Below are 18,602 nucleotides of genomic sequence, written 5' to 3' on the forward strand. Positions count from 1 at the left end.
GAGCAGTATCTGGGGACGCTGTGGAGCATCCACGAAGTGGAGAGTATCGCGATAGCACATATAGAGAGATGGTCACACCACAGGCTCAAACTCCGCAGGCAGAGAGGGAATGGGTGACCACCATGCAGAGCACGGGGCTAGGCAGATAGAGCAGGAATCTCCTGTGGCTATTCCCCGGTAAAATTGATACACCGTCTTCCGTCTTGGCGGGGGGAGGGGGGGGGGGTGTGGCCCCAAAGGGGAAAGCAGCAGCAGCAGCCAATTCAGTGGCAGCACAGTTGGCTCTGGTGGACAGCAAGGGAGGAAAAGGACAAAGTGAGCTAAAGTGGTTGGGGATTGAATAATGAGGAGAACTGACAGGTGTTTCTGTGGCCATGGGCGTGACTCCAGAATGGTATGTTGGCTTCCTAGTGCCAGGATCAAGGATGTCACAGAGCGGCTACAGGGCATTCTGAAAGAGGAAGGTGATCAGTCAGAAGACATAGTACACATTGGTACAAATGGCATATGTAGAAAGAGGGATGAGGCCCCGCAACATGAATTCAGGAAGTTAGGCAGAAGGTTAAAAAACAGGTCCTCTAATGTTGTGATATGAAATGAAAGGAAAACGCTTACTGTCACAAGTAGGCTTCAAATGAAGTTACTGTGAAAAGCCCCTAGTCGCCACAGTCCGGTGCCTGTTCGGGGAGGCTGGTATGGGAATTGAACCGTGCTGCTGGCCTGCCTTGGTCTGCTTTAAAAGCCAGCTCTTTAGCCCTGTGCTAAACCAACCCCTTCAGGGTTACTTCTTGTGCTCCGGCTAGTGAATATCGAATTAGGAGGATAGGTCAGATAAACATGTGGCTAGTGGGTTGGTGCAGGAGGGAGGGCTTTAGATAGTTGGATCATTGGGATTACGTCTGGGGCAGATGGCATCTTAATCAGCACCTGAATTGGAGGGGGACAAATATCCCAGCAGGGAGGTTTGTTCATGCTACTCGGCACGATTTAAAATAATTTAGAAGGGATTGGATTGGATTGGATTTGTTTATTGTCACATGTACCGAAGTACAGTGAAAAGTATTTTTCTGCGGGCAGCTCAGACAGATCATTTAGTGAATGAAAATAAAAGAAAAAGAAAATACAAAACAGGGCAACACAAGGTACACAATGTAAATACATAGACACCAGCATCGGGTGAAGCACACAGGAGTGTAGTATTAATCAGGTCAGTCCATAAGCGGGTCATTTAGGAGTCTGGTAACAGCGGAGAGAAGCTGTTTTTGAGTGTTCTCAGACTTTTGTATCTCCTGCCTGATGAAAGAGTAAAGAAGTTGGAAGAGTGAGTAAGCTGGGTGGGAGGGGTCTTTGATTATGCTGCCCGCTTTCCCCTGGCAGCAGGAGGTGTAGATGGAGTCAATGGATGGAAGGCAGGTTCGTGTGATGGACTGGGCTGTGTTCACGACTCTCTTAAGTTTCTTGCGGTCTTGGGCCGAGCAATGGGGGGTGGGATAATGGGGGATGAGATCCATAGTAACAGTACAGTGGGTGAGAAGTTGGAGTCAAATATAGAGAATAAACCAGGTAAGTCCAGTGGGCAGAACAGACAAGGGTATGATAAGGCACATTGGGGGGATTGGTATGCTAAACTGCATTTACTTCAATGCAAGGAACCTGACGGGTAAGACTGACGAACTCAAGAGTGTTACAGTATTGATCAGGGAGAACATCACAACAGTACTCAGGGATGTTTTCTTAGTAAGTTCCTCAAATGAAGCCATAGGGGTAGAATTTATTAACAGAAATGGGGTCTTTCACATTGCTGGGAGTGTACTATAGGCCCCGAACAGTCAGAGAGATAGAATCATCGAATTTTACAGTGCTGAAGGAGGCCATTCGGCCCATCGAGTCTGCACCTCCTCTTGGATAGAGCACCCTACCCAAGCCCACACCTCCACCCTACACCCGGAACCCAGTAACCCCACTCAACCTTTTTTGGACACTAATGGCAATTTATCATGGCCAATCCACCTAACTCGCACATCTTTGGACTGTGGGAGGAAACCGGAGGAAATCCACACAGACACGGCGAGAATGTGCAGACTCCACACAGACAGTGACCCAAGCCGGGAATCGAATCTGGGACCCTGAAGCTGTGAAACAACTGTGCTAACCACTACGCTACCGTGCTGCCCACAGTAGAAGGCCAGGTATGTGGGCAAATCTTTGAGAATTGTAAGAAAAATCAGCTAATAATAGTAGGGGATTTTAATTCCCCCAATATTAACTGGATAGTCAAAGTGTAAAAGGCTTAGAGGGGGGAGGATTCTTAAAAGCATCCAGGAAAGCTTTTTTATGCCAATACATAATGAGTCCTACAAGGGAGAGGGCAATGCTGGATCTACTTTTAGGGAATGAAGCCGGGTAAGCGGATGAAGTTTCAGTGGTGGTGCATTTTGGAAACAGTGACCATAGCTCAGTAGAATTTAAGGTAGTTGGGGCAATGGACAAAGATAGACAAGAAATTAAGGTTCTTAATTGGGGAAGGGTCAATTTTAATAAAATAAGACAGGATTGGTCCAAAGTTAACTGGAAGCAGCTGTTTGCAGGAAAAGCTACATCAGAGCAGTGGGATTTATTCTTAAAGGAAATAGAGAGAGTACAGGGTCAACATGTTCCCATGATAACGAAGGGTGGGAACAGAAGTCCAGAGAACCCTGGATGTCAAGTGATATCCAGGGTGGGGATAAGGAAAACAATGGAGGCTCATGGCAGATACTGAGGGTTCAAAACAGCAGAAGCCCTGGAGGAATGTAGAATGTGCAAGGGGTTTCTTAAGAAAGACATTAGGAGAGAGAAAAGGGGTCATGAAAAAGCACTAACAGATAAAATAAAGGAAAATCCAAAGGTGTTTTATAAGTATATTAAGGGCAGGAGGTTGACAAGAGTAAATGTAGGCCCCATTTGGGACCAAAGTACCAATTTGTGTGTGGAACCAGAAGATATAGGTGAGATTTTAAATGAGTACTTTGCATCTGTGTTCGCTATGGAGGATGATGATGTAGGTATGGAAATCAGGAAGGCGCATTGTGATTTACTTGAATGACTTAACATTATGAGAGAGGAGGTATTAACAGTTTAACACGCCTAAAAGGGGATAAAACCCCAGGACCAAACGAAATGTATCCCAGGTTACTGTGGGAGCGGCTCTGACAAATATTTTCAAACCTTCTCTGACCACAGGAGAGGTACCAGTGGACAGCAGGACAGTTAATATGGGGCCATTATTCAAGATGGAAAGTAGGGACGAACCTGGAAATTACAGTCTAACATCAATAGTCGGGAAACGACTGGAAAAAAACATGAGGGACAGAATTAATCCCCAATTGGAGAGGCAAGGATTAATCAAGGATAGTCAGCATTGTTTTGTCAATGGGAGATCATGTCTTACAAATTTGATTGAATTTTTTGAGGAGATGTCTAGGTGTGTAGATGAGGGTAGTGCAGTTGATGTAATCTACATGGACCAGTAAGGCTTTTGACAAAATCCCACATGGGAGGCTGATGAAGAAGGTAAGATCCCTTGGAATCCAGGGCAATTTGGCAAACTGGATCCAAAACTGTCTTAGTAGTATGAGGTACAGGGTGATGGTTGAAGATTGTTTTGTGACTGGGAGCCTGTGTCCATTGGTGTTCTGCAGGGATCGGTGCTGGATCCCTTGTTGTTTGTAATATACATTAATGATCTGGAAATGAGTGTAGGAGGTATGATAAGTAAGTTTGCAGATGATATAAACATTGATGGTGTGGTAAGTAGTGACGAGCAAGGCCATAGATTACAGGAAGATATAGACAGGTTGGTTAGATGGGCAGAAGATGGCAAATGGAATGTAACCATGAAACGTTTGAGATAATGCATTCTGGGAGGACTAACAAGGCAAGGGAATATACAATGAATGGTCGGACCCTAGGAAGTGCAGAGGATCACAGGAATCTTGAGGTGCAGGTACACAGACCTCTGAAGACAGCAAGACAAGTAGATAAGATGGTTAAGAAGGTCAGTGGGATTCTTGCCTTTATTAACTGAGGCATTGAAAATAAGAGCAGGGAGGTTATGCTGTAGCTCTTTAAAACACTGGTTAGCCCCTAGCTAGAGTACTGTGTACAGTTCTGGTCATCACACTATAAAAAGGAAGTTAATGCACTGGAGAGGGTGCAGAGGCGATTCACCAAGATGTTGCCTGGGCTGGATCGTTCAGCTAACCAGAGAGACTGGATGGGCTGGGGTTGTTTTCCCTAGAGCAGAGAAGGCTGAGGGGGGACCTGATTGAGGTATATAATATGATGGGGGACATAGATAGTGTGAACAGGAAGGTACTTTTCCCCTTAGTGGAGGGGTCAATTACCAAGGGGCATAAATTTAAAGTAAAGGCAGCAGGTTTAGAGGAGATGTGAGGAAAAACCTTTTCATCCAGAAGGTGGTTGGAATCTGGAACTCTCTGCCTGAAAGGGTGGTAGAGGCAGGAACCCTCACAACTTTTAAGAAGTACTTAGATAAGCACTTGAAATGCCATAGCACACAAAACTATGGACCAGGTGCTGGAAAATGGGATTAGAATAGTTAGCTGCTTGATGGTCAGTGCTGACACAGTGGGCCGAAAGGCCTCTTTCCATGCTGTAATCCTCTATGACTCCATGGGAGGGATGAGACCATGGAGGGATATGAAAAGAAGGATGGGAATTATAATATTTAAATAAAAATAATAAACTCTCAGAGATGGAGGTGTAAAAACTGTAAGTTGCCATTAATCACGTTAATTAGGCAGTAACATATTCTTCAATAAGAAGCTATTAATTACTGAAGTGATTAAATAATTCATCATTTTTATACATTTAAAACATATAATTCCTCTGAATCCCAGAAGATCTTTGCAAAACTACAGATCAAATTTATATAACAGAAAAATTTGATGAGGTAACAGTATTACTGAAATTTTAAAAACTGAGAAAAAAATCAAGCAGTTGTAGGATGAAATAAAACTTAACAAGTGATTTATTAAATACTTTTATTTCATGTTTGAAAAAATCAGAATAATTGTTAAGAATGCTGAGCCAATGTAGCTGTATTCTGAGCCTTCTTCGCTCTATATGATTCATTGCATAAGTGCTGGCTGCCAGATGTTAAAACTTAAATAACATGGAAAGCATTTCTAAAATGCTTACTACACTCCCTGGTGTTATCAATGCAGCTGACCATATTTCTATGTCTACCAAAATGCATTGGTAGCAAAATCGGTAATGTGCTAAAAGAACAACTAACCCTTCCAATGCACGGACAGCACAACGGAAATTGTTCAGAGATAACATTAGAACAAGACTTTCTGAATTTGATAAAGGCTTTGTTTTTGTATTTTATGACATCCTTCAAACTCAATATTTAGTTTATCAATAGCTTACTCAGTCAGTGTTAAGGTAACATATAAAATTCCCATAATGTCTCCCAGTTTCACATGTTGTAAATGTTGTTTTTTTTTGCTTGTGTGAGATAGTGGTTTCGGATCATATTAGGGTTTTCTTCTATGTGTAACCCACATTGCAAAGGTATGTTATGGACCAGGGTTTAGAAAATGCCAAAGTATATCATGGAGTTCACCTGACCCACAGCTGTTTATAGATTTTGGTTATGAGGAGCACAAGGGTCTACCTTTCAGGTGTTATTCAACAGAGACCTTAAGCACTTTTAATCAAACACAAAGTTTATTCTACGAATTTAGTTAACATTTTTATAAACACACACAGTAAGCATTTTTATCAACTATAAACATAAATACCCCACACAGCTACAGCACTCTATGTGTAACCCTTAATAAATTCCCCCTTTAAGCTGTCCCAATTTGTTTACAAGATCCCATCAACCAAAAACCCCTTTTCAAAAGATGTGGCCCAGCACACAACACTCAAGACCTGGTATCTTTAAGACTGTGGTGTGAATACTTCTTCAGCGGGATTCTCCCGAATCCCTGCAATGGCCCGATGCCAGCGTAAAAAGTGCCACGAACCACTCCGGCGTCAGGCCGTCCTGAAGTTGCGGAATTCTCCGTACTTCCGGGGACTAGGCCGACGCCGGAGGGGTTGGTACCGCGCCAATCGGCGCCGAAGGGCCGGCGCGAGTTAGCACATGCGCAGATCTGCTGCCGTGGTTCCGCGCATACACAGACCGGCCGGTGTATTCTATATTCTAGCACCACATGTGCAGGGGGGTGTCTTCTCCTCACCGGCCACGGCGGAGCCCTACAGAGGCCGGCGTGGAAGGAAGGAGTGCCCCCACGGCACAGGTCCGCCTGCAGATCGGTGGGCCCCGATCGCAGGCCAGGCAACCGTGCCCCCCCTCCCAGGGCCGGATACCCCCCCCCCCCCCCCCCCCCCCCCCCCCCCCCCCCCGACGACCGCACCAGCCGGCCTACCAGCCAGGTCCCGCCGTGTGGATCTATGTCCAATTCACGCCGGCGGATAGCAGATTTGGGAGCACCAGCCCTCCCACCCACTACCCCTCTTCAAAAAAAGCCACTAAATCCGTGGCATCCTGCCTGCCCAAATAAATGTCAAAATTAATTTGTCCACTTTCCGGAAGAATGCCTTTGCCAGGAATATTGGGAGGGACTGAAAAACAAACAGAAACCTTGGGAGGACATTCATCTTGACTGTCTGTACCCTCCCTGCCAGTAACAGTGGGAGGGCATCCCATCTCTTCAAATGCGCTTTTACGTCCTCCACCAAACTGGCCAAATTCCACTTATGCATCGTGGCCCAATCGTGACCCACCTGAATATCCAAATATCTAAATCTGCTTTTGGCCAGCCTGAATGGTAGGGCGCTCAAATTTGCACCCCTCCTCCGTGCATTTACCAGAAACATTTTCCTTCTCACCACATTCAATATGTATCCCAAAGAAGTGCCAAGCTTCCCCAATATGCCCATTATCTTATACATGCAGTCCAATGGATTCGAAATGTAAAGTAGCAAGTCATCCGCATACAGCGAGACCCTATGCTCCCATTTTAATGAGCCCTGACCACTCTCTCGATGCCCGGAGTGTAATGGCCAAAGGCCCGATAGCCAGCGCACACAGCCATGGGGACAGCGGGCACCCATGCCTCGTGCCCCTATATAGCTGGAAATCTCCTGCGTTCTTTGAGCTTGCCCTTACACTAGCCATGGGGTAGCATCTAATAACCTTACCCAGGATATAAGCGTAGGCCTTAACCCAAAATTCCCCAGGACCTCGAACAGATACCTCCACTCTACCCTGTCAAACATCTCTGCATCCACAGACACAAATAACTTCTGGCACCTTACCCTTCAGCGGACTCATAACCATATTCAACATCATCGTCTATGCTCGGCAGATGCCACTCTTTCATGAAACCCATCTGATCCTCAGAGACCACCTCCAGCACAAAGCTCTCCATTTGCCTAGCTAGTACCTTAGCCAGCACCTTCACATCTGTTTTTAAAAGGGAGATGGACCCCTATGACCCCCTACTACACCAGGTCCTTATCCTTCTTTGGGATTAAAGAAATCGATGCCTGAGCCAACGTGACCAGCAGTTCTCCCTCTGCCAATGAATCATTAAATATCCCCAAAAGATGTGGGGCCAACTCCTTCAAAACTGTTTGTAAATATCTACTGGGAAGCCATCTGACTCCAGCACCTTCCCTGACTGCATCACACCACTCAACTCCATTACCTCCTGTAGTTCCAGTGACACCTCCAGTCCCTGTCCCTTCCCCCTCTCCATCTCCGGGAACACAAGCCCATCCAAAAAGCACCCGATTTCCACTTCCTCTTCTTGGGGCCTGGACCTGGACACACCTCTGTAGAAGGCCTCAAATGCCTCATTCATTTTCTCTGGTGTTGTCCAACCTTCTCCCCCCATCCCTCCTCACCTGCACCTGATGAAGGAGCTACGCTCCGAAAGCTAGTGATTCCAAAGAAACCTGTTGGACTTTAACCTGGTGTTGTAAGACTTTTTGCTGTGTACAACAAGTGATTTGGAAGGTAAATAGAAAGTTGATCTTTATTTTGAGGGGAGTTGAGTATAAAAGTAGGGAAATGTTGCTGTAGCTGTGCAGGGCCATAGTGAGACTACATCAGGAATACTGGGTGCGATTCTCCGGAATGTTTTTTAAGTGCAGTACCAAGCGGGAACTACTGGGAGCTTCCCAGCGTCGGCCTGGTGAGGTCGGGAATATTATTCAATGTTAATTGGTCCACTTAACGAGGCCCCATGTGCCAATCCTACTCAGCTCGCAGCCATGATTCTGAGAAGACTGGCCTCAAGATTTGGAGACAGGGACCTGGAGAGGCCAGGAGGGATGTCCTGTTCCCCTGAGGGTCCCAGTGGGTGAGTTGCAGGGCAGCCAGTGCTGCCTTGGAAGATGTGGCAGCGGCCATCAGCTTGGGATCCATGACCAGGAGGACTAGCCTCCAGTGCCGCAAGAAGGTCAATGACCTCACCAGGCAGCACGGGTGCACTGCAGTACACCTCCCGGAGGGTCACCTACTTAGTGGTGGTCTGCTATGCCCTCCACAACCTGGCATAGCAGCAGGGCAATGTACTGGAGGTGGAGGAGGAGGAACATGTGGCCACCTGCAAGGATGAGAAGCCAGACCAAGAAGGGCTGGAGGATGAGCCCGGGGAGGACCCGTAGGACCAGCCAGTGGATGGAGGGCAGGCGAGGGTCTGGCAAGCCCAGAGGGCTGGGGAGGCCCTCATCCTTGCCCGCTTCACATAGGACGTGGCCTTGTCCATCATTCCCCCCCTCCCCACCACCCTCATTCCTCAGCCTTTCCTTATTCCTCCCCCCCCAACTCTATCCCACCCTCACACTGCAATCCAAGGTGATGTGAGTATGTCGGCGCTGTCAGCGGGTCACTGTTCGGGGTAAGGGGTGACGATAACCCACAGCACTGAGCCAGTCCAGAACCAGGAGTCACAGTTTAAGGATACAGGGTGAATTATTTAGGGCGGAGATGAGGAGAAGTTTCTTGATCCACAGAGTGGTGAGCCTGTGGAATTCACCACCATGAAAAACAAGTGAGACCAAAAAATTGTGAGCGGGATTCTCCATCGGCTAACGCTGAAATTGGGAAAGGCAATTGGGCGGAGAATCAGTTTTGATGCTGAAATCATGGCGGGTGCCGGGCTCACGCCAAATCACAATTCTCCGGTGCCTCGACAGCTGTGTCGATACATTCTACTCCGCACGTATAGTAAATGCTGTTTGCATATCATTAGCGGGTCTGACCCGGTATTCTCCGGGGCCTCCACGATTCTCCGCCTCCACCGGGGGAATTCCCAATGGCGAGGTTCACTTGTGCTTTTAAAAATCAGGAAACAGGCACTGTGGCTGATGGGGAAGAGAGAGGAAGTAGGACACGGAGAGGTGCGACCATTGGCTGCCGATCCACACACTGGTTGGGCGAGCTGGGGTGGGCCCTGCCAGGGGGCGGGTGGTGGACACAGAAAACGCACAGTGTTAGACAGATCGATGCATACACATCGTGCAGGGTGGGGGTTCGGCTGCCCTCTGGAAGGGGGTGGTAGGGTTATGGGTTTGTGGGACGGGGGTTGGTCAGGGACACAGTACTACCTGCTCACCCTGACTACCCCGAGGAGGTTGTGCAGTTCATTCCGGCACTGCTGGCCGGTCCGGAATGTGTTACCCACTACGCTGAGGGCCTCTGCCACCTGCGTCCAGGCCTGGTGAATGGCTGCTGCTAGAATCCTCCTTCCCAACCCGGGGGACAGGGTCACCTGCTTCCCCTCCATGGCGTCCAGCAGGGTCTTCAGTTACGACTCAGAGAGCCTATGGGCTGCACGTCTTGCTGCCATCTTGTTGGATGGGATGGTGTGTGGGGGAATGAAGTGTGTATATGCAGCTACAGGTTGTCAGCCTCCTGAGTGACAATTCCAGACCTGCTGAATCCCGCACCGTTTCTCTTCGGAATCGATTGTGTTACATGTGGCGGCGGTGCTAGCCCCTTAACAGACATTGAATCAGTCCAGGTGTGGCGCCGGTTTTGCTGTCGTAAAACTCCACGAATCCTGCCCCGGTGGCAACACTTAGTCTCAGGAACAGAGAATCCGGCCGTGTATGTATTAAAGGAGTTAAATAAAGCTCTTGGGGCTACAGGGATCAAAGGATGTGGGGGGAGGAAAGTGGTAACAGGTTGCTGTGTTGGATGATCAGCCTTGATCATAATGAATGATGCAGCAGGCTCGAAAAGCTGATTATCATAGAATTTACAGTGCAGAAAGAGCTTATTCATCCCATCGAGTCTGCACCGGCCCTTGGAAAGAGCACCCTACTTAATCCCATGCCTTCATCCTATCCTCATAACACAATAACTCCACCTAACCTTTTTGTAAACTAAGGGGCAATTTAGCATGGTCAATCCACCTAACCCGCACATCTTTGTACTGTGGGAGGAAACCGGAGCACCCGGAGGAAACCCACACAGGCACGGGGAGAAAGTGCAAACTCCACACTGACAGTCACCCGAGGCTGAACTTCAACCCGTGTCCATGGAGCTGTGGGGCCGCAGTGCTAACCACTGTGCCACCTTGCCGCCTATTCCTGCTCTTATTTTCTATGTTTCCATGTTTTTCCATCCTTCTAAAGAAAAGGCTAGGATCCATCAAGCCAGTTTTCACTCTGGCTTCAGACTTGTCCAGTATTCACATCAGCTGGGAATGGGGCAGCTTATGATCTTACAAACTCACTCTGTACCTGATCAGCATTACCTTTACCTGGGAATGTTTATTCCAGATAGTTTAATTACCAACTACTGACTGGGCTCCTAGCTACAAATGATACAGATTCAGTTTATATCTGGGTTTGCCTTTTGAAAATATATCAGACGGGAACGTCAATTTACCAAAGCTTTTAATTTTGAGATCACTCAGGACCTCAATGTCACTTGTTAGATACTGTTGTAAAACTTTTGTCTGTTCTATTTTTTAAAATTCCTGTCCTGCTGACTGCCTTTAATCTACAGCCTTCTTGTTGGCTGCTGCAATGTTGGGATTTTTGCTTAAAATAATGGACTAGCCCAGGACTCCCCTTTAGGTTCTGTGGCAGAGCCCGTGAGGTAGACTTGGCAAACAGCCAATTGGCGAATCTAGAATTCTGAGCCATCTCCTATTGTTGCTTGCGATTGGTGAAACCATTCAGAATCATCCGGAAGAAATGCGGGTCATGTGAAGAGTTTCATTTTGTCCTGAGGTCTGTGAAGAGATTCAGCCAGGAAGGCACCCTCTGTCTCTCTCTGTCTGCCTTCTCTCTGCCAGGCAATTTAAAAGGCTTCTAGCCCGACCTGTGAAGGGAACTTCTGGGGTGAAAGACCGCATGCAGTTTTTCATCAGGTTTGTAATACTTTAATCCTCTGTTGGAATGGCTGGGAGAAACCCAATCTGATAACCATATTCATGATACAGTTGCAGTCTCTGCAAAGAGATCAAGTGAATTGAAAAGTCTGTAATTTCTCAGATATAGAGCTCCACTAATATCTCAGGGAGATGGAGGCTCCATATGGTGCTGGAAGGAGAGAATTGCACCAACCTGAATCCCCTTTGTAAGACTCCTGGTTTTTGAAGGACAGAATTGCACTGACTTGAATCCCTTGTATAAATCCATTCCCCAGAGGGTTGCATTCGGAGAACACCGGTGCCTACAGGGGCCTCAACCGCAACAGCAAAGATTAATCTCAAATCTTTTCCTTCAATTTCCTTAAATTATTTTAATTCTTCCCCTACCCCTTATCGTGTGTCTGTCTTGTGTGTGTCTGGGTGGAGCGTGGGACAGGGTTTTGGGAATAGGTAGGCGAGTAGACTATCCTTCCATTATTTCCCCTATATGTTCATATTTTACTCTTATAAATAAACAGTTTGTTAACATTTTACTTCTAAAACTGGTTCCTGTAACTCATTGGAACAGTCAAGGGTTAACAATTTTCGAAAATACACAAATTATTGGTGTATACACTTATGTTGGGACTCCGGGATCTGTGGTGCTGGAACAGACCACGCACCTGCCCAGGGTATCATAACACCATCAGAGGCTCTCAAAATCAAAACCATTCAGTTCCAGACCTCATCATAGACATGATCCTGAACTGTGCATCAGGAATAGCTAATACTAGCCTCTTTTGACATCAAGGCAATATTCAACAAAGTATGAAACCTAAAAGCCTGAGACAAACTGAAGCCAATAAAAGAAAGAAAGATTTGCACTTATATTGTGCTTTTCAAGATACTGGATATATCAAGATGCTTTACATCCAATGAAGTAAGTTTAGAAGTGTAGTGTAACAGACGCCTGGTCAGGCCTCAGCAATGGCTAAGATACTGAACCAGACGTGTAACGTTTTTTAAGTTTTAAGATTGTGCAGAAATATCGATTCATTCTGGGAGTGAGAATATCAGAAATCAGGTTTTATTAAAACATAAGAAAAGAAAACAATATTTAAACTTTTACTTCACAGTTCTATCACTAACAGATTACATGTAGTTTCTTAATCTTAACACAGTCAGTTCCCATCAAACATCACTCTAAATAAAACACAACTCTCTTTCCACTTACATAGACAGGCAAAGATGATTCTTGTTGTTGCTCGTTCTGGGTGAGTGTGCTTAACACTCGATTTGGCTCTGTTTCGTTACTTAGCTCTGGAATCGCCAGGTATCGTTAAGATACCGCCACAAGTTTCAAGGTCAAGTTCAAAGCAATAAAACCATACACCAATTAGTAAGTTCAAACAAATGAGTTTATGATAATACAATTATAATCTACTCATGCACATGCTAAGATGACTAAACTATTCCTACCACTAAATAAACCAATACTTATCTTAAAGGGAACTGCCGGATCAGGGGACAAGGCCTCTTGCTCTGCACTGGTCCGCAGACTTCAGGTTAAAAAGGGGTCAGGAGTGTCTATCTCTGGTAGCGATCGTTGTGAGACACTTACTTGCTGGCGGCTGCTGTCCCAAACCTCTCCTCTCTCTCGGTCAAGGTCTTCTTCAGTAAAAGGCTGGTCGAGAGGGCTGGTCCAGAGAGGAGGGCTGGTCAAGAAGAACGAACTAAGTGTGGGACCTGTCTTTTATAGGTCCTAGGGCTTTGCGCCCTTTTGGGTGGACCCTTTACCTGCTGGTAATCGATTGGGTCTCTTCCCAATCGATTTGTTTGAATTCCCCCCCAATACTGAGGCTGTCTCTCGGCTACTGGGCGGGCCTTCAGGTGCTTTGTTTTCGAACCCCGCTGGTGCCGGGGTGTCTGGTTTCCCATACACTGTTGCAATCACTGCTCTATTTGTGTCCATTGTCCCTGGGATCGTTCCATTGCTATGTTAACTATCCCGGAGATTGCCTCATTAGTATGCGGAATGTTTGTTTCGGTGCTGTCTGCTCTCTTAGCAGTCAGAATACACATTGGCTTGGTGCAGCCTGCTTGTGCTGCAAACATTGTCCATTTTAACCTGCAAGCTTTGTGTTCCTCCATTTTGTATTGAGGGAATGGCCAACTTCTGTGGCTACATTGTATTTACAAAGAATTCTCTGCTGTAAGTCAGTTTCCTTCAGAACCCTTTTCAAAAGCCTGTAATCTGGAACAGCTTCCTTCATGATCTGCCTGGGTGACCTCTACAGCCTTCTTTTTGGAGCAGGTTTCTTGACCTGCCTCATGGCTGCTCACATCCTTCTTTCTGTAGCAGATTTCATTAAGTATCTCGTGGCAGGTCCTGTCTTATGACACATCTTTTTCTTGTTCTAAGTTGTTTCTCTCTAAGCTCCATCCAACCCTTCAAACAAAGGTCCTCCCCTGGAATGTCCAGACTGGGACAGTCTGTAATTGGGCTGCTTGATATCTCACTCCCATTTACGCAAAAGAAAACAGAGCTGTAGGTCATTAGGCCATCAGATTCTGTTAATGGCTGGTCATGCAGGAATGCCCCTCATCTGAATGGCTCTCACATGAATCCCCCTAACGTGCCTTCCGCCATTGAGTTTAAGTCTGAATGGGACCATGTGACTCAGCCAGGTGTGGGCTTTGACTCTGCTGTGAGCTGTCTTGTTTTTTTCATTCTGTTTTAACCCCCTAATTTGCCTGGTTCATCTTCGATCCCACTTCTGGGCCCAAATTCCTAATATCTCCCTATCATGACAGTAGTCACTGTGGCAATGAGGGGGAAGCAAAAAAAAAACACCAGTGGCAGCAGCCATATCTGACGCTAAGGAAGATTGTAATGATTGTTGGATATTCATGAATAGCAGTCCTAGGAGTTCCTCAGAGTAATGCCCTCAGCCCAGTCATCCAGCTGTTTCATTAATAATGATTTCTCCGTCTTAATGTCAGCTGTGGATCTATTCATTAATGATTCCAGTGTACAGCTCCATTCACAACTCCTCTGCCTGCCAATGAAGTAGCTTAAACCAGCTTGAAGGACATAAGCAATGACCAAAAAGTGGCAGTAACATCCACACCTTATAATACCTGACAACAATCACCTCTAACACAGAATCCTCAGCTGCACTACCATCATCCAATGCCCAAATCACCATCCTGAATTAGAAACAAAAAATGCTGGAAATACTCAGATCAGACAGCATGGGCACGATTTAATGGAAAAAAAACAGAGCCCATTTTGGGCGTGAATAGCGGGGTGGCGCCAAGAATGACCCTGCTATCAAACGGGACATTGTTTTTCTTTTGAGCCTTGGTGGGGAAAGCCCTGCCGAGGCCGCACTTACCTCACTTCCTGCACTGACAGCTTCAGCTTGTCAGTGCAGAAAGAGTTCTGGGTGCCATTTTTAAATGCCTCCCCAATCTCTCGATCCCCTCAGCCATCCCACTGTGGCCTGCAGCCCCCCCCCTCAACGTACCTCTTAGGAGGTCCTCGGGGCCCCCTCTTGCCTCATCACTTAAAGGCAAGGTACCCTTTGCCTGATCCCTGGTATGGGCAACCTGGCACCTGGGCACCTTAGTGCTGCCAGCCTGGCACCCTGGCAGTGTCCCTGCCAGCCTGGCAGTGCCGCCTAGGCATCCAGGCAGTTCTAGTGTGACACTGCCAAGGTGTCAGTGGGAGTGCCAGGGTACCACCCTGCCCATATCCTGACCACCCTGGGGTCTCCGGTAGCCTGGGATGTTGTTACATCTGATACACATTTGTAAGAACCGTTGCTAAACAACGCCATTGCGAAGTCTCCCAGGTGTGGCGTTCGTTCCTAAACCTTCGAATAATCGTGTGCAGACTTATTTAAATTAGCTTAATGACCATTAATTTTCCAGGTACAGAAATTGATATAGCAGAATAACAAAAATTAAAATGGACAGACGGGGATTAACAGGAGGATCCTTACAACACAGCCTTGAGGAATTTCTGAAATTTTGCTCCATGACTTGTGATGATTTGTCTCCAATTAGCACAGCTGTCTTAATTGTGCCAACTATAACTCTGGACATTGGAGAGCTCCCCCAGTTCCATTGACTTCAGTTTTATTCTGACTCCTTGGTAGCAAACTTAGCCCAAATACTGCCATGATGTCAAGAGCAGTCATTTTCATCTCACTTGTGGAATTTGGCTCCATTTTTGAAACAACGAGATCTGAAACCAAGTGACCTTGGCGAAACCTAAACTGACCATTGGTGAGCACATTATTGGTGAGTAATAACCCCTTGCCAGCATTGTGATCCTTTTCAAGATGATGATTGAGAGCAAGCTGACAATGATGTATTCCTCAGACCGGCTTCTTTTTCTGTTGCTTCAATTTAATTGACTCATTTTATAGTCATTTGAAAAGTTATTGCACCACAGAGTGTTGATTAATGTTGTATTTTAATTGAATTTTGTTCCATATATTCCAATTTAAGCTCGGTATAATAACTTAAGCATTTTACACCCTGGAGACCATATTACTTCATAATTAGTTTGATGGACCATTCATTTTCATAAGAAAATTGCAATTCACAAAATAACTGATAATTATTTTGTAAATAAACAAAATCAGCTCAGAAAATTTAAAATTTAAACAACTTTCAAATTTTCATTCTAATTATAAAATAGTTATTTTCAGTGCCATATACAAATCCAAAAATACTTCACATCTTTATTTAAATAAATTATTCTTTTTTTCTAAAAAGCAGATCAGTCAGACCTTTGTAAGATTAGTTTGACATCAGTAATAGAAAAATGCTTGAGAGAATCATTAGAATTGTAATATATGATCACTTGGATAAAGAGGATCTTCTAGTCCTGCAAAAAAACAAGTCATAACCCACAAATGTAAAATACTGGATGCTGGAAATCTGAAATAAAAACAGGAAATGTTGAAATATTCCACAGGTCTGGCAGCACCTGTGGAGAGAGAAAAAAAATCAGTTTGATGATCTTCCATCACAACTGGGAAAATTGGAAAGGTAATAGGTTTTATCAAATGAAAAGGGATAGGGTGTGAAGAAGAAGAAAGGGGAAGGTAGGGTGGCAGATATAAGATATTAAGTAATAAGAGACTTCGATTTACAAGGTCAAAGGAAGTAGTAATGGGAGAAGTAAAGTGACAAAGGATGCTGTGTCCAGAGTAGGTATGAATAGCAGGATCCTGAATGTCCGTCATCCAGAAGCAAAGTAAAGGAGGTAAGAGCAAAACACGAGAAAAAGAGAAAAACCGGAGGAGAAATAGGGGAGGATTCTCCTTTTGGGAGACTATTTTATTTTCCCGCCAGAGTAGAATTGCTTCTGGTCTGTGCTGGTGCTCGGAGCAGCGCCCAGGAGTGATTCACTCTCCCAAATTTATACATGGCAGGAACTCCCAGGATTTTGTTCCAAATCGCGCTAATGGGCCGTCATTTTGAGCGTGTGGTCTGATATCAAGGTCTGGTGGCTGGTCCCCCTACCCCCCTCACAAAGCAAATCCTGCCCCCCCTCCACTGACATGTGGAGGCATCCTCCCCACAATCCTCCACACAAATTGCTAGATTACCCTACCCCCCCCCACCCCCAACAGCAGACATGCCTGAGGGTGACCCCCCCCCCCACCAGACCGCCATTAGAGATCCCCATCAGACCCCTATATCAGAAAAAAAACATATCAGAGACCTCGCCAAATCAGAGACCCCCATCAGACTCCTCCATCAGACCCCCTTTAGACCCTCATATCAGAGACCCCCCATATCAGAGAGACCTCTTATCTGAGAGATCCCCATTTCAGAGACTTCCATATCAGAGACATCTATATCAGACACCCCACTATCAGTCACCCCTGCCAGTCCAGGCAGAAACAGTGAAAAATCATTGCTTTTTCACCTACCTGTCCCTTACACCGTCTGCCTTAGACAGAAGTGTAGAAAGCAGCAACTTTTACTTCATAGAAAGCTAAAACACATCACAAGGCTTTAACCCCACTCAGATCCTTTGATCTGCTCCAGCTTTTATTCTCTTTCAAAGAGATATAGCTTTTAGTTGGCTGCAATTGACAGGGTAAAAGCTTCAGACAATCCAGATATCTGGATTGTTTATTTTCATCTCCCTTCACACTTGAACATATCTCAAATGTCCTGCTATGAACCTAACCACACTGTTTATAAACATCTAGGGGGGATGTGCTTTCACTTCCTCATTTTCTCAGCGGAATGCGCTTAAATGCTTCTGATGTGGTGACAATCTGAGAGTCATAGCTAGGATTTATTCCAATTCTTCATTTTCTTCTAGACTATGGTTGAAGATTTGCCTGCACTGTCTTCTTCCTGAAATTGTTTCTTTTATTGCTGTTTTTTCTGTCATGAGGCGTTTTAGTCATTCTCATCCTGAACTGGAAACTGCATTGTCTCTACTTCCAATTTCTATTCATCCTTCACCGTCACATGGTATATATCTCTGTCTCTTTCCTTCCGCTCCTTTACTTCACAATCTGCATTCCTGCAGCTTAATTATCAACCAATATTTACTATAAGCCGACTCATTCCCCCAAGCTACTGTGACTATAGTTCCTCCACCCTCACTCCCTGTAAGGGCTCTATTCTGTTTTCACAATTTCCCTGACTTAGTTGCACCTGTGCTGATATGAATGAAAATGAAATGAATGAAAATCGCTTATTGTCACAAGTAGGCACTGTATGTTCTGTGTTCTATGTTCCATGAGGTTCACGGAGAGATTAATCCCATGAGTGCCGTGGGGTGTTATAAAATTCCTTCCCCCCAAAGTCCGTAAGTCCCTCTGAAGTAGGGAGTGTAGGAGGTCAACTTCTCCTCTTTGTCCACTGCTGTACCTACTGTGACTGCGGGGCTGGGTCGGTGCTGACAGTGACTGGCTGTTTAGCACAGGGCTAAATTGCTGGCTTTGAAAGTAGACCAAGGCAGGCCAGCAGCACGGTTCAATTCCCGTATCAGCCTCCCTGAACAGGCGCCGGAATGTGGCAACTAGGGGCTTTCACAGTAACCTTCTAGACTCGTGGATCTGATATCTCTCCTTTTTTCCTTCACCAAGGGTTCGAGCCAATGTGATTGACAGGGCTCTTGACGCATTCTATTTTCTGCACATCTGCTCTCACCCCTTCACCTCCCTCCCA

General features: G+C 45.8%; 1 protein-coding gene across 4 annotated transcripts in view; it reads left to right on the forward strand.

Annotated features, from left to right (window-relative positions):
* The window catches only part of LOC119961865 (dual 3',5'-cyclic-AMP and -GMP phosphodiesterase 11A-like), a 536,876-nt gene that overhangs the window by 123,413 nt on the left and 394,861 nt on the right, over positions 1 to 18,602 (forward strand). The window lies entirely within an intron of this gene.

Source organism: Scyliorhinus canicula, chromosome 2 (genome assembly GCF_902713615.1).
Source record: "Scyliorhinus canicula chromosome 2, sScyCan1.1, whole genome shotgun sequence".
NCBI classification, from domain to species: Eukaryota; Metazoa; Chordata; class Chondrichthyes; order Carcharhiniformes; family Scyliorhinidae; genus Scyliorhinus; species Scyliorhinus canicula.